The sequence below is a fragment of the Rhinolophus hipposideros genome, assembly GCF_964194185.1.
Source record: "Rhinolophus hipposideros genome assembly, chromosome: 2".
NCBI lineage: Eukaryota > Metazoa > Chordata > Mammalia > Chiroptera > Rhinolophidae > Rhinolophus > Rhinolophus hipposideros.
In genome coordinates, this window is record NC_138048.1 from 40,332,911 (window position 1) to 40,344,494 (window position 11,584).

The window sequence follows — 11,584 nt, forward strand, 5'->3', positions numbered from 1 at the left end:
AAAATTAATATTCAGAAATCAGTTGCATTTTTATACACCAATAATAAACTGTCAGAAAGAGAAGGCAAGAGAAAAATCCCATTTACAATTCATCAAACAAATAAAATAAAATGCCTAGAATTAAATTTAACCGAGGAGGTAAAATACTTGAAAAATATACAACATTGAAGAAAGAAATTCAAGAAGATACAAATAAATGGAAGCATATACAGTAAGTATGGATAAAAAGAATTAACATTGTTAAAATGTCCATACTACCCAAAGCAATCTGTAAATTCAATGCAATCTCTGTCAAAACACCAATGGCATTTTTCATAGAATTAGAACAAAGAATCTTAAAATTTATATAGAACCACAAAAGATGCTGAATAGCCATAGCAATTTTGAGGAAGAAGAACAAAATTGGAGATATCACACTACTTGATAGCAAACTATACTACAAGGCTATAGTAATCAAACCAGCATGATACTGTGCTTGCTTCAGCAGAACATATAGAAAACAGCATGGTACTTGTATAAAAACAGGCACATACATCAATGGAATAGAATAGAGAACCCAGAAATAAGTTCATGCCTATATGATCATTTAATCTACGACAAAGGATGCAAGAATATTCACTGGGGTAAAGACGGTCTATTCAATAGTGGTGTTGGGAAAACTGAACAGATACATGCAAAAAAAATGAAACTACATCACCCACACCATATAGAAGAATGAACTCAAAATGGATTAAAGACTTAAATGTAAGACCCAAAGCCATAAAACACCTAGAAGAAAACAGAGACAGTAAACTCTCTGACATTGCTCTTAGTAATATTTTTTTCTAATGTATCTCCTCAGGCAAGGGAAACAAAAGCAAAAATAAACAAATGGAACTACATCAAACTAAAAAGTTTTTGCACAGCAAAGGAAACCACCAACAAAACAAAAAGAGTCTACTGAATAGGAAAAGACATTCGCCCATGATACATCTGATAAGGACTTAATATCCAAAATTTATAAAGAACTCATACAGCTCAATACCAAAAAAACCCCAAATAATCCAATTAAAAAATGGGCAAAGGACCTGAATAGACATTTTTCCAAAGAGGACATATACATGGCCAATAGACATATGAAAAGATGCCCAATGTCACTATCACAGAAATACAAATTAAAACCACAATGTGATATCACTTCACACCTGTCAGAATGGCTATCATCAATAAATCACCAAACAAAAAGTGCTGACAAGAATGCGGAGAAAAGGAAACCTCATGTATTGTTGGTGAGATTGCAAGTTCGTGCAGCCACTATGGAAAACAGTTTGGAGGTCACTTAAATAATTAAAAATAGAACTACCTTATGACCCAGCAATTTCACTTCTGGATATTTATCCTAAGAAATCCAAAACATGAATTCAAGAAAAATATATGCACCCTTATGTTCATTACAGCACTATTTACAATAGCCAAGATATGGAAGCAACCTAGGGGCCCATCAGTAGACGACTGGATAAAGAAGTGGTACATATACACAATGGAATATTACTCGGCCATAAAAAAAATGCAATCTTATCATTTGTGACAACATGGATGGACCTAAAGTGTGTTACATTAAGTGAAATAAGTTAGACTGAGGAAGACTAATACCATATGATCTCACTTATATGTGGAATCTAAAGAACAAAATTAACAAGCAAACAAAACAGAAACACTCAGATATAGAAAAACTGATGGTTGCCATAGGGGAGGGAAGTTGGTTAGTTGGGTGAAAAAGGTGAAGGGATTAAAATACAAATTGGTAGTTACAAAATAGTCAAGGGGATGTAAAGAACAGCATAGAGAATATAGTCAATAACGTTTCAACAACTCTGTGTGGTACCAGGTAGGTACTAGACTAATCAGGGAATTATATAAATTATATAAATGTCTAAACACTGCTGTATACTTGAAACTAATATAAAATAATATTGAATATCAACTAATTGAAAAACAAATAATATAGAAATCCCCTAAGGTGATTCTGATACAGTTGCTTTGAATGGATATTTGGAAACCTATTATGAATTGGTGAGGGGCATGGACTGTTGAGTCACAAAAGATTTGATATCAAATCTTTATTATTTACTAGCTGTAGAATCTTTCATAGACTTCCCTAGATTCTTAGCGTCTCAGTAGACACAAGATACACCACTCTGATCTCCTTTCAATTCTGACAGATTTGCTCTTAGTTGTGGCAAATGAAGTAAGCAGACAGCTTTCAGGTGTAAACTCCTTCATATTCTGCTCAATTAGGACTCACCTTATCCAAGGTCATGCTTTCCCACGACAGCCTGCCTCCATCCAGTGATGGGGCAAGGAAAGTGTATAAAGGGCTGGTCATTTCGGCCTTACGTAATATGCTGATGGGTAATACTTGACCTAGAGCTCCCAGTTGGCTATAAGGTTATATCAGGCCTATATCACAGCTTGACTTCTTCCTCTGTCCAGTCTTACTTCTGCCTCCTTTCTTTCAAAGGTGTTGATCCTTAATCTATCTCTCTGTCTATATCCAGAGCACCAAATCTACTCCACATCTCAATTTCCTGTGCTGTAATAATATTTATCTGTTACGTTGGTTATCTGAGGTAGTGTATGCAAAGTGATTAGTAAATTGCATCTATAATTATTCATGGACCAAAAGTCATTTAGACAAGATGGATACCAGGAAACTCTGTATTAGTAAGCCAAAAAAATAACGATGGTGGAACAAGTTGAAATGTTTATTTGCTAATGGGAGTCATTGTTGCATAGAGATAAAGACTCTGATGTAACTGTTGTGGGGACAGAGCCAGGAGTGCAGTTTCCAGGCTGTGGGCCTCACGGGGAAAGGTGCTCACTCGGGTAGTAAATGGCCATCAGCTGTGATTGGATGGCCATCAGCTGTGGCTAGTTGGCCGTCAGCTGTAACCAATGAGCCATTGGACTAATATAACTGCTGTGGCTACGCTATCTGCAAAAAAAATGGGGGGCTAGCAAGAAGATGGTGGCTGAGCTAGCAAGAGCGGATTGCAAAAAGGCTGATGCCGCCAGCGAGAATATAGTGGTACGACTCCCCATCTATGGCTCCGTGGGTGTTCCCTTTTGGCCTCACCCTATCCTGCATTCTTGTGTGGGGAGTGGGAGCTGAAACCCTGCCTGACACCCTGCACAACACTGTCATAACAAGGTTTTGATTAGCAGAGAAATGTAGCAGATTAAAGATAGTTTGAATTCCAGAAAGTTTCATAGGATGAATCAGTCATGCAGGGAGGCCTCAGAAGTAAAGGGCAGAAAGAATGAGAGGCTTGAGGACAAGAACTCTGAAAAAGGACCCAGCTATTGGGACTGTCCCTCAAAGAAAGAACTCTAACCCTCCAAAAAACTGGAAGGGGTTAAAGCAGCCATGCAGTAACAAGACTGGAGGGATGAATGGTAACCAAGGCAGGGACCACTTACTGAAGCTGGATACAGAAAAGAATCATAGTCATGGCACCACACCTGAGATCGGTGAGGACGCTGACTGGATATTGAGCTCCTCCCCTTGGCTCCTAAAGAGCCCTTTTGGTGAGAGGATTGATTCCATACTGTGAAGTGGATAGGGTTGATCCAAAAAGATGGTATAAAATACCCTCAGCTGCAAAAGTCAGAATACTGAAGATACTTTGGGGAAAATATTTTCTTGAAATAAATAAAATAAAAATGTATATACAGAGAACACCCATGAATGCCCTTCTCTCCATTCTTCCCTACTGGCAGACTTGGAATGTATTCTGATTCTATCATTTACTAGATGTGTGAACTTAGACAAGTTACTTAACCTTGAATTTATTACCTCTTTGAATCCCATTACTTCATTGGTAAAGGAGGAATGATAACACTTACCTGGAAGGTTATGAGTATTCAATAAGGAACATGAATAACACTGTATATTGTAAGTTAACATACAGGAAAACACCTACCTCAGTGCCTGGCACAAAACTAGTATCCTGATAAATTCATTCTCCTTTCTTTCTTCCCACTCAGACAGAAAAGTACAGACTTTCTATGTCTTGTCTATTTGTACCTGAAGCATATGCAGAAAGAGAACTGGCCTCTCCAAATCTTATGCACCTGCGTGTACTATTTTTTATGTGTTTATATTTTTTATGCCATTGTGTATGTTTATCTCTGCTTTTCTCATGATACCAACTTATGCATGCATCACTGCTTTGCAAATTGTTTTATCTTTTACTTTTGTGAACGTGTGCATGCTTTGTAAGACATTAGGGTCTGAAGCCATGAACTTGTTCTTCCAAGGGGGACTGGGTGGTGGTGGGGGGGGGTACATAAAAAAGGGTGGCATATGTTGTAGATTTCAAACTACAAGGGGTGTAATTGAACAGGATCCCTAGGTTCTGCACTCTGAAATTCATCATCCCACTTGTCCCATGAGTCCCTGCTTCCTAGCCAGTGACTGAGAGCAACAGAAACACCAAAGCAGGACCATATCTGGGGGACGCAGGACTCCTCCAAAGACCAACTTTGGCCTCAGGCCTCCCCTGCAGCCTTGCCAAACCTTCCTTGCAGTTCAACAGCAGTTTAGGATGTTTCCATAGAACCTAACTTCCTGCTCTCATCACTCAACACCAAGCTTGTTTTATGGTCTGGTAGTTTTCCCAGCTCCTACCTCCTCATTTTTTCTCACAGGCCTCTCGCATAATCTTAATCCGTGCACATTTCATCCTGTTTTAGAGTCTGCTTCTTGTAATTCTGACAATATGGAACATACAGATTGTATTTTGCTTTCCCTTTGCCCTTGTTCGATGGGCAATATTTTCTCATACAGGGAATTTGTTCTTAAAAGGTAGGAAGGCATGAAAGCTAGTTGGTAGAAATAGCAGGATTAAACTAGTCGGTTTGGGAGGAATTGTAAAGATCAGCCAAATCAATGAGGAAAATAGTGGGGGGAAAAACAAGCATTAGAAAACAGGTAGGAATACGAAGAATTCAAATTCTTTTAATTATAAAAGTGAAAGTAGATAAGAGCATAGAGGGAATCGGACCAAATAAAGTTAAAGGCTTTTTCAGAGCTGCACTGTACATGCTCCAGTCACATTTGTATTAGCAATAGAATCCTCTCCTTATTTATATGGCGTTATGATAAAAAAGAATATGAAAATGAAGCAAATAATAATTTGAAGCAAAACTAAATTGAGTTAGTTTCATTTTGGAGGAAGGTTCAAGAAAGAATTTGGGAGAAGTTTGTCCTGAAATGGAAATTTTATATACTATATATACGTATATTACATATATAGTCTCCTGTATACGACCTGTCAGATGATATGTTGTCCAAAGAGCTGGAGAAACTTCCTGGAGGCCCCAACTGTGCCAGTCATTTTAGTTGCTTAATAAGAGGAGATTCAAAATGAGGGGTCCCAAGGAAAGGCTCAAGGAAGCAACTAGTTGCCATTCACCAACCAGTTCAGAAATTTAGTTGTTCAGATTTTAATATCTGGTAGAGCCATGCCAATGGCTACTGTCTAAATTTTGGTCCTGTTTATCCCTTAATGGTGATTAGAGTCAGTGTTACTAACCCAAATAATTATACATCTAAATTGTCCAACATAACGGTTTGAAAGGAAATTCAGAAATCCCAGGTCTGGGGTAGGCACATTCTCCCGAACTCTGAGCAGATTTTTAGCTGTCTACCCAGCTGCCTTGTAGGATTGTTCTCCCTACCCTTATCACAGTCATTTTCCCAAGTGATTTAGAAAGAATACTCTCCAGTGACACATATTTTAAAAGCTGAATAATATATTCCAGCTTATAATTATAGCACTATTTCTTTAGCCATTTTTTTATGTAGGACATTGAGGTTTTTCCAATTTTTCACAAAAAAAATGAGTATTTTTGCTCTGCTGCATTTTGGATGATTTCCCAAAAGTAGAATTATTGGATTGAAGATATGAACATTTTTAGCATTCTTGATACCTAGTGCTAGATAACTTCCAAGAAAGACCAGCGTATATTCCTAGAGGAAAGTTATGAGAGTATCCACATCTGGTTACCTGTCCCCTTATCATTAGCAGTATCTTGTTAAGATCATTATAATTTTAAAAGTAAAACATTCAGTTTATTCTGGATTTTTATGTTTAATGAAGATGAACAGATTTTAGGGTATTTTATCATTTGTGAATTGTAATTCATACACAATTAACTGCTTAGCAAGATATTGGAGTCTGTGGTTTACTTACTATTTTTTAAATTTAATAAGGTATATATTAAATATATTAAACCCTTCTCACCTTGCCTATTATATTTTTAGGAAATAGTTTGTTTTTGCCTATTAACATTTTAATAATAATTTCTGATTTATAGAAGTTCCCTTGTTTAAAGTAATAATTTCTGTTACTTTCAAATTAGAAAAAAAAACTTTCCTGGATGATTTACTGGCCACTAAGTTTTGCCCATAAATGGGATCCTCCAGCTCCCATTTATAATGACAGCTATCCTGAGACTATTTGAAAGAGGATACGGTGGGACTGGAATTCTTTTTTTTTCTTCTAATTTTTGAAAACTTTTTTGGGGTGACATTGGTTAGTAAAATGACATAGATTTTAAGTGTACATCATCTGTATATTGCACTGTGTGTTCACCATCCAGAGTCAGTTCTCCTTCCATCACCATATGTTTGACCCCCTTTACCCATTTTGACCCTCCCTCCCCTGTTACCTTCTGGTAACCACTAAACTATTGTCTGTGTCTATGATTGTTTGGTTGTTTGTCTCGTTCATTTGTTGCTTTCAGTTTTATATCCCACATATGAGTGAAATCATATAGTTCTCGACTTTTTCTATCTGACTTTATTTCCCTTAGCATGATAATCTCAAGACACATTCATGTTGTTGCAAATAGCAGTATTTCACCTTTTCTTATGGCAGAGTAGTATTCCATTACATATGTGTACCATATCTTTATCCAATCATCTATCGAAAGACACTTTGGTTGTTTCAATGTCTTGGCCACCATGAATAATACTTCAATGAACATAAGGGTACACATATCTTTATGGATAAATGTTTTCTGATATTTTGGGTAGATACCCAAAGAGGGATTGCTGAGTCCTATGGCAATTCTATGGGATAGTAATTCTTAATCTGATCTTTGTCAATAAGCTAACTCCCATTATCAGGCAAGGAACTCTTAAGGGACTTGTTTGAAGAAAAACATGAGATCAGAATCTATCTTCTTCTAAGGCTATAGTTTCAGAGTCACCACTGTTGGGGTAGGGAAGCAGATGATTTTTTAAAAAATGGACTTTAGTTTTTAGAGTAATTTTGTGGTTTACCTCAAAACTAAGCAGAAAATAGAGTTCCTATAAACTCCCTTCTCCCACACAAGCATCGCCTCTCCCACAAATCAACATTCTGCATCAGAGTAGCACATGAATCAACACTAACCCATCACTATCACACAAAATCCATAGTTTACATTAGGGTTCACTCTTGGTGTTGTACCTTCTATGGGTTTTGGCAAATGTATAATGACATTTATCCACCGTTACAGTATCATACAAAGTAGTTTCACTGCCTTAAATATTACTGTGCTCTGCCTTTTCATCCTTCCCTCCCTCCCTTCTAGTACCTGGCAACCACTGTGGCCATAGTTATGCTTTTTCCAGAATGTCATATAGTATGTAGCCTTTGCAGATTGTTTTCCTACTTTCACTTAGTATTATATAATATAATATGAATTTAAGATTCCTCCATGTTTTTCCATGGCTTGATAGTTAATTTCTTTTTAATACTGAATGATTCCATTGTCTGGATGTACCCCAGTTTATTTATCCATTCCCCTAATGAAGGACAGCTTGGCTACCTCCGATTTTTGGCAATTGTGAATAAAACTGCTGTATATGTCCAGACTTTTGTGTGGGCAGAAGTTTTAAACTCATTTGAGAAAATACCACAGTTGAACTTTCTAACTCTGCAAGATTTCAAATTACTGGAGGCTGCGTCTATTCAGATGACGGGTCACAGACCCATGGCGTCTCTTATCCAAGTGCTATTTCCTTCCACCTCTTTTTGGAATTGATCTATTTCTTGTAGGACTTTTTTGAAAGCAGCAAGAATCAGCACATATGCACACTAACATGTTGAATTTCCCTAACATTTTGGTTAATGTTACATGCTTAGCCAAGCATGTGTTCTGCCATCCAATGATTGTTTGATGTCATATAACTAAGTTCACAAGCTTTCCAGTCTACAAAATCCTTGTATCTTTCTCCCTACTTCCTTCATGAAGCCAAAGCCATAATTTAGGTTGTGATGCTTTCTGTATGCATTCCTGCTAAAAATGACTATATTTCAGACAACAGAATCACCTACAGCTAGTTTAACCAGAAAAGGATACATTTCAAATATTCAAAGCATCAGGAAACCAACTTAGTTGCTACATAATGAAAAAAATACAGCAAAGAAAATATCCAGTTACCCAAAATCACATGGCTGCCACTGCACTCAATCCCTATGAAGACAGAGACTAAATTTCACCACTGGTGCTCTAGAAACAAAACAAAACAAATACCTCCATGACAATGCTTGTCAGAAAAGTTATATGGCTGTTGCTTTATGATATTTACTTCCATGTTCCAAGTCTCACATGCAGAATCCTAACCACAAGGGAATCTGGGTAATGTGGTCTCTAGCTTGCCAGCTTTCTGAATACCAGAGGCAGGATACCAAAGGAGTTGTAGTTATAGAGGAGTGCCTGTCAGATATTTGACAATGTCTGGAGACATTTTTAGTTGTCACAACTGAGGTAGGGGTGATAATAGCTTCTAGTGGGTAGAGTTCCCAGGATGCTGCTAAATATCCTACAAAGCATAGAACAGACCACACAACAAAGAATTATCCAGCCCAAAATGTCAATGGTGCCATGGCTGAGAAACCTGTTGTAGAGTCAGCCAATCTGCAATATCTGCTCAAACTTCCGGCGACATTTATAGTCAATGGTAGCAGTGGAGGCCTTGTGAGTTACTTCCAGAAACTCACACGCAGAGCCTTACTTTAAGAACTGAAGAATCATGCAATAAACGTGTTCAGAGCGAGGGGTGCTCTGTAACAATGGTAGGGACTTTGTTTTGTGACCACCTGAGTTTCAATCATCCACCTCACTTTCCAAGGCCCTGGTATCACTGTATGTTGGAACTGAAAAAAACAAATTGTAATAAATATAAAACTCTCTTTTCCTTCAATCCAAACTTGATGAATCTGATTAAGTACTTACATCAGTCTTTTACCAAAGCTATCTCAGTTCTCTTTTAGATTGGGTTCCCACTGAAGCCAATCCCAAGTGAAGGACTCAAGGCAAGCATTTTATTTGAAGGTATTCCCAACACAGCAGGGGAATGAAATAGTTATACCAGAAAGGGAAAGAAACTAAAAAGTGGTTTGTTTTCTAGCACGTTACCACTGTAGATAAGGCACTAAATCCCCACTTCTGTAAACTCTGAGAGCCAATATTGAACAGATCCCTCAAAGTTATTCCATTCAAGGCCTGAGGAAACCAGGGCATTTAGCCATTATTCTAGTTTCCTATTGTTCTTGTTAAAAAATTGCCACAAATATAGTAGCTTGAAATAACTCAACTTTATTATCTTATAGTTCTGGAGATCAGAAGTACAAGATGTAACACATTCGGCTAAAATCAAGGTGGCAGCAGAGTTGCACCTGGAGGTCCTAGGAGATAATTTGTTTCCAGGTTTTTCAGCTTCTGGAAACTATCTGCATCTTCCTCCATCTTCAGAGCCAGCAGCACAGCACCTTCAAATTTCTCTCTGACTATGACCTCCTTCTTCATTTTTAACGACTCCTGTGATAAAATTGGGCCCACCTGGATAACCCAAGATAATCTTCCATTTCAAGATCATTACAGTATTTCCCCATGTATAATGCGCACCTATGTTTTTGGTCCAAACTTTCAGGAAAAAAAAAATCTTTCATTTTAATTTTTTTATTCAAATTTTAATTTGTTTACCTTTAGGTACTTGTGTTTTTGCATCATAAAGGAATTTTAGTATTTATTTTTTTGCATATTATGGTACAAGAAATTTTATGTAACAAGTAACTACAAAACACAAGAACAGATACAAGGTACAAGAAATTTTATGTACCAGTAACAGATTTACGACATTTACGCATCATAGAAGACCAAGAACTCTTCGTCGTTGCATGTTCATCAAAAGTGCAACAAAACCGATTACCATACTCCAGGGTATTATTTTGCATACGCATATCGTGTTGATTTCTAAAGTTACTCTTTTAACTCATAAGCATAAGTAAAAGAATTAGAAACATTTATATAGATACAGAATTAATTCTACCCATGTATAACATGCATCCTTATTTTTCCCTTACAAATTTGGGCAAAAAATTGTGCATTACATACAGCAAAATATGGTAACTTAGTCACATCTGCAGAATTAGTTTTGCCACAGAAAGTAACATATTCACAGATTTGGGGGATTAGGATGCGGACATCTTTGAGTGGGCTTTTTTTTTTTTTTCTTCCATATAGAGCTACTCTCCTCAGTCGTTAGTTGAAGACTGGTCTCCAGAGGGGCATTAGCTCTTCTAGCCTGCTGCTCAGGTAAACCAGGCAGGCTCTGGTGGCCAGGGAAGGCTTGTAAGCAAAGAAGAGGAAGTGTCCACGATCGGAAGTTGGGCAGCGTGCACCACCGTGGTGAGGGTGAGAGACACAGGTGTGGCTTGATCACCATCTGCTGCAATTTCTCTTGGATATAAGTCAATAATTGAAAGCACCGACAACGCTTTTATTCATTTTTGTTTTAGTTTAAGAGAGGAAGGAAGAAAGGGAGGGAGGGAGAGAGGATAAAAATGACATCTATGCAAAGATATTGTTTACATGAAAGTAAAGGTTCATATGAAGGTAGAGGAGGGACACAGATTTCAAAAATCAAGCCACCATATTTTTGAACACTATTTAAAAAAGGAGTAAGACAACTCCATAAATCAAAGGAAGCTCTTCCCTTTGAAAGATATTTATCAAGAGAAATAGAATAAATTTTAGAAAACGTTATGTTCTTAACATGATTGAAGAGTTCAGTGTCTGTTTAGGGAAAATGGGGGTAACAGTGGCATGGTTTTATAAATTTTCCAAATCCCCACATGTGAGGACAGAGCCCCAGAGAGCAGTTTCCAGGCTCTCCGCCTCACGTGGAAAGGTGCTGGCTCAGGTAGTAAATGGCCATCAGCTGTGATTGGATGGCCATCAGCTGTGGCTAGTTGGCTGTCAGCTGTAACCAGTGAGCCATTGGCAGCCAATATAACTGCTGTGGCTGTGTGAGGGAAGTCGAGAGAGTCGGTTGGTTGGCAGAAAGCGGAGAGCAGGTCGCACGTCTTGTGAATCCAGCCTCCAGTGAGACTATAGGGGTGTGACTCCCCTACCTATGGCTTCGTGGGTGTTCCTTTTTGGCCTCACCATATCCTGTGTTCTTGTGTGGGGAGCGGGACCAGAGGCCCCGCAGGCCGCTCCCCGAGACAGACCCAGTCTTAATATAATGTAATACCGGGTCTTATAC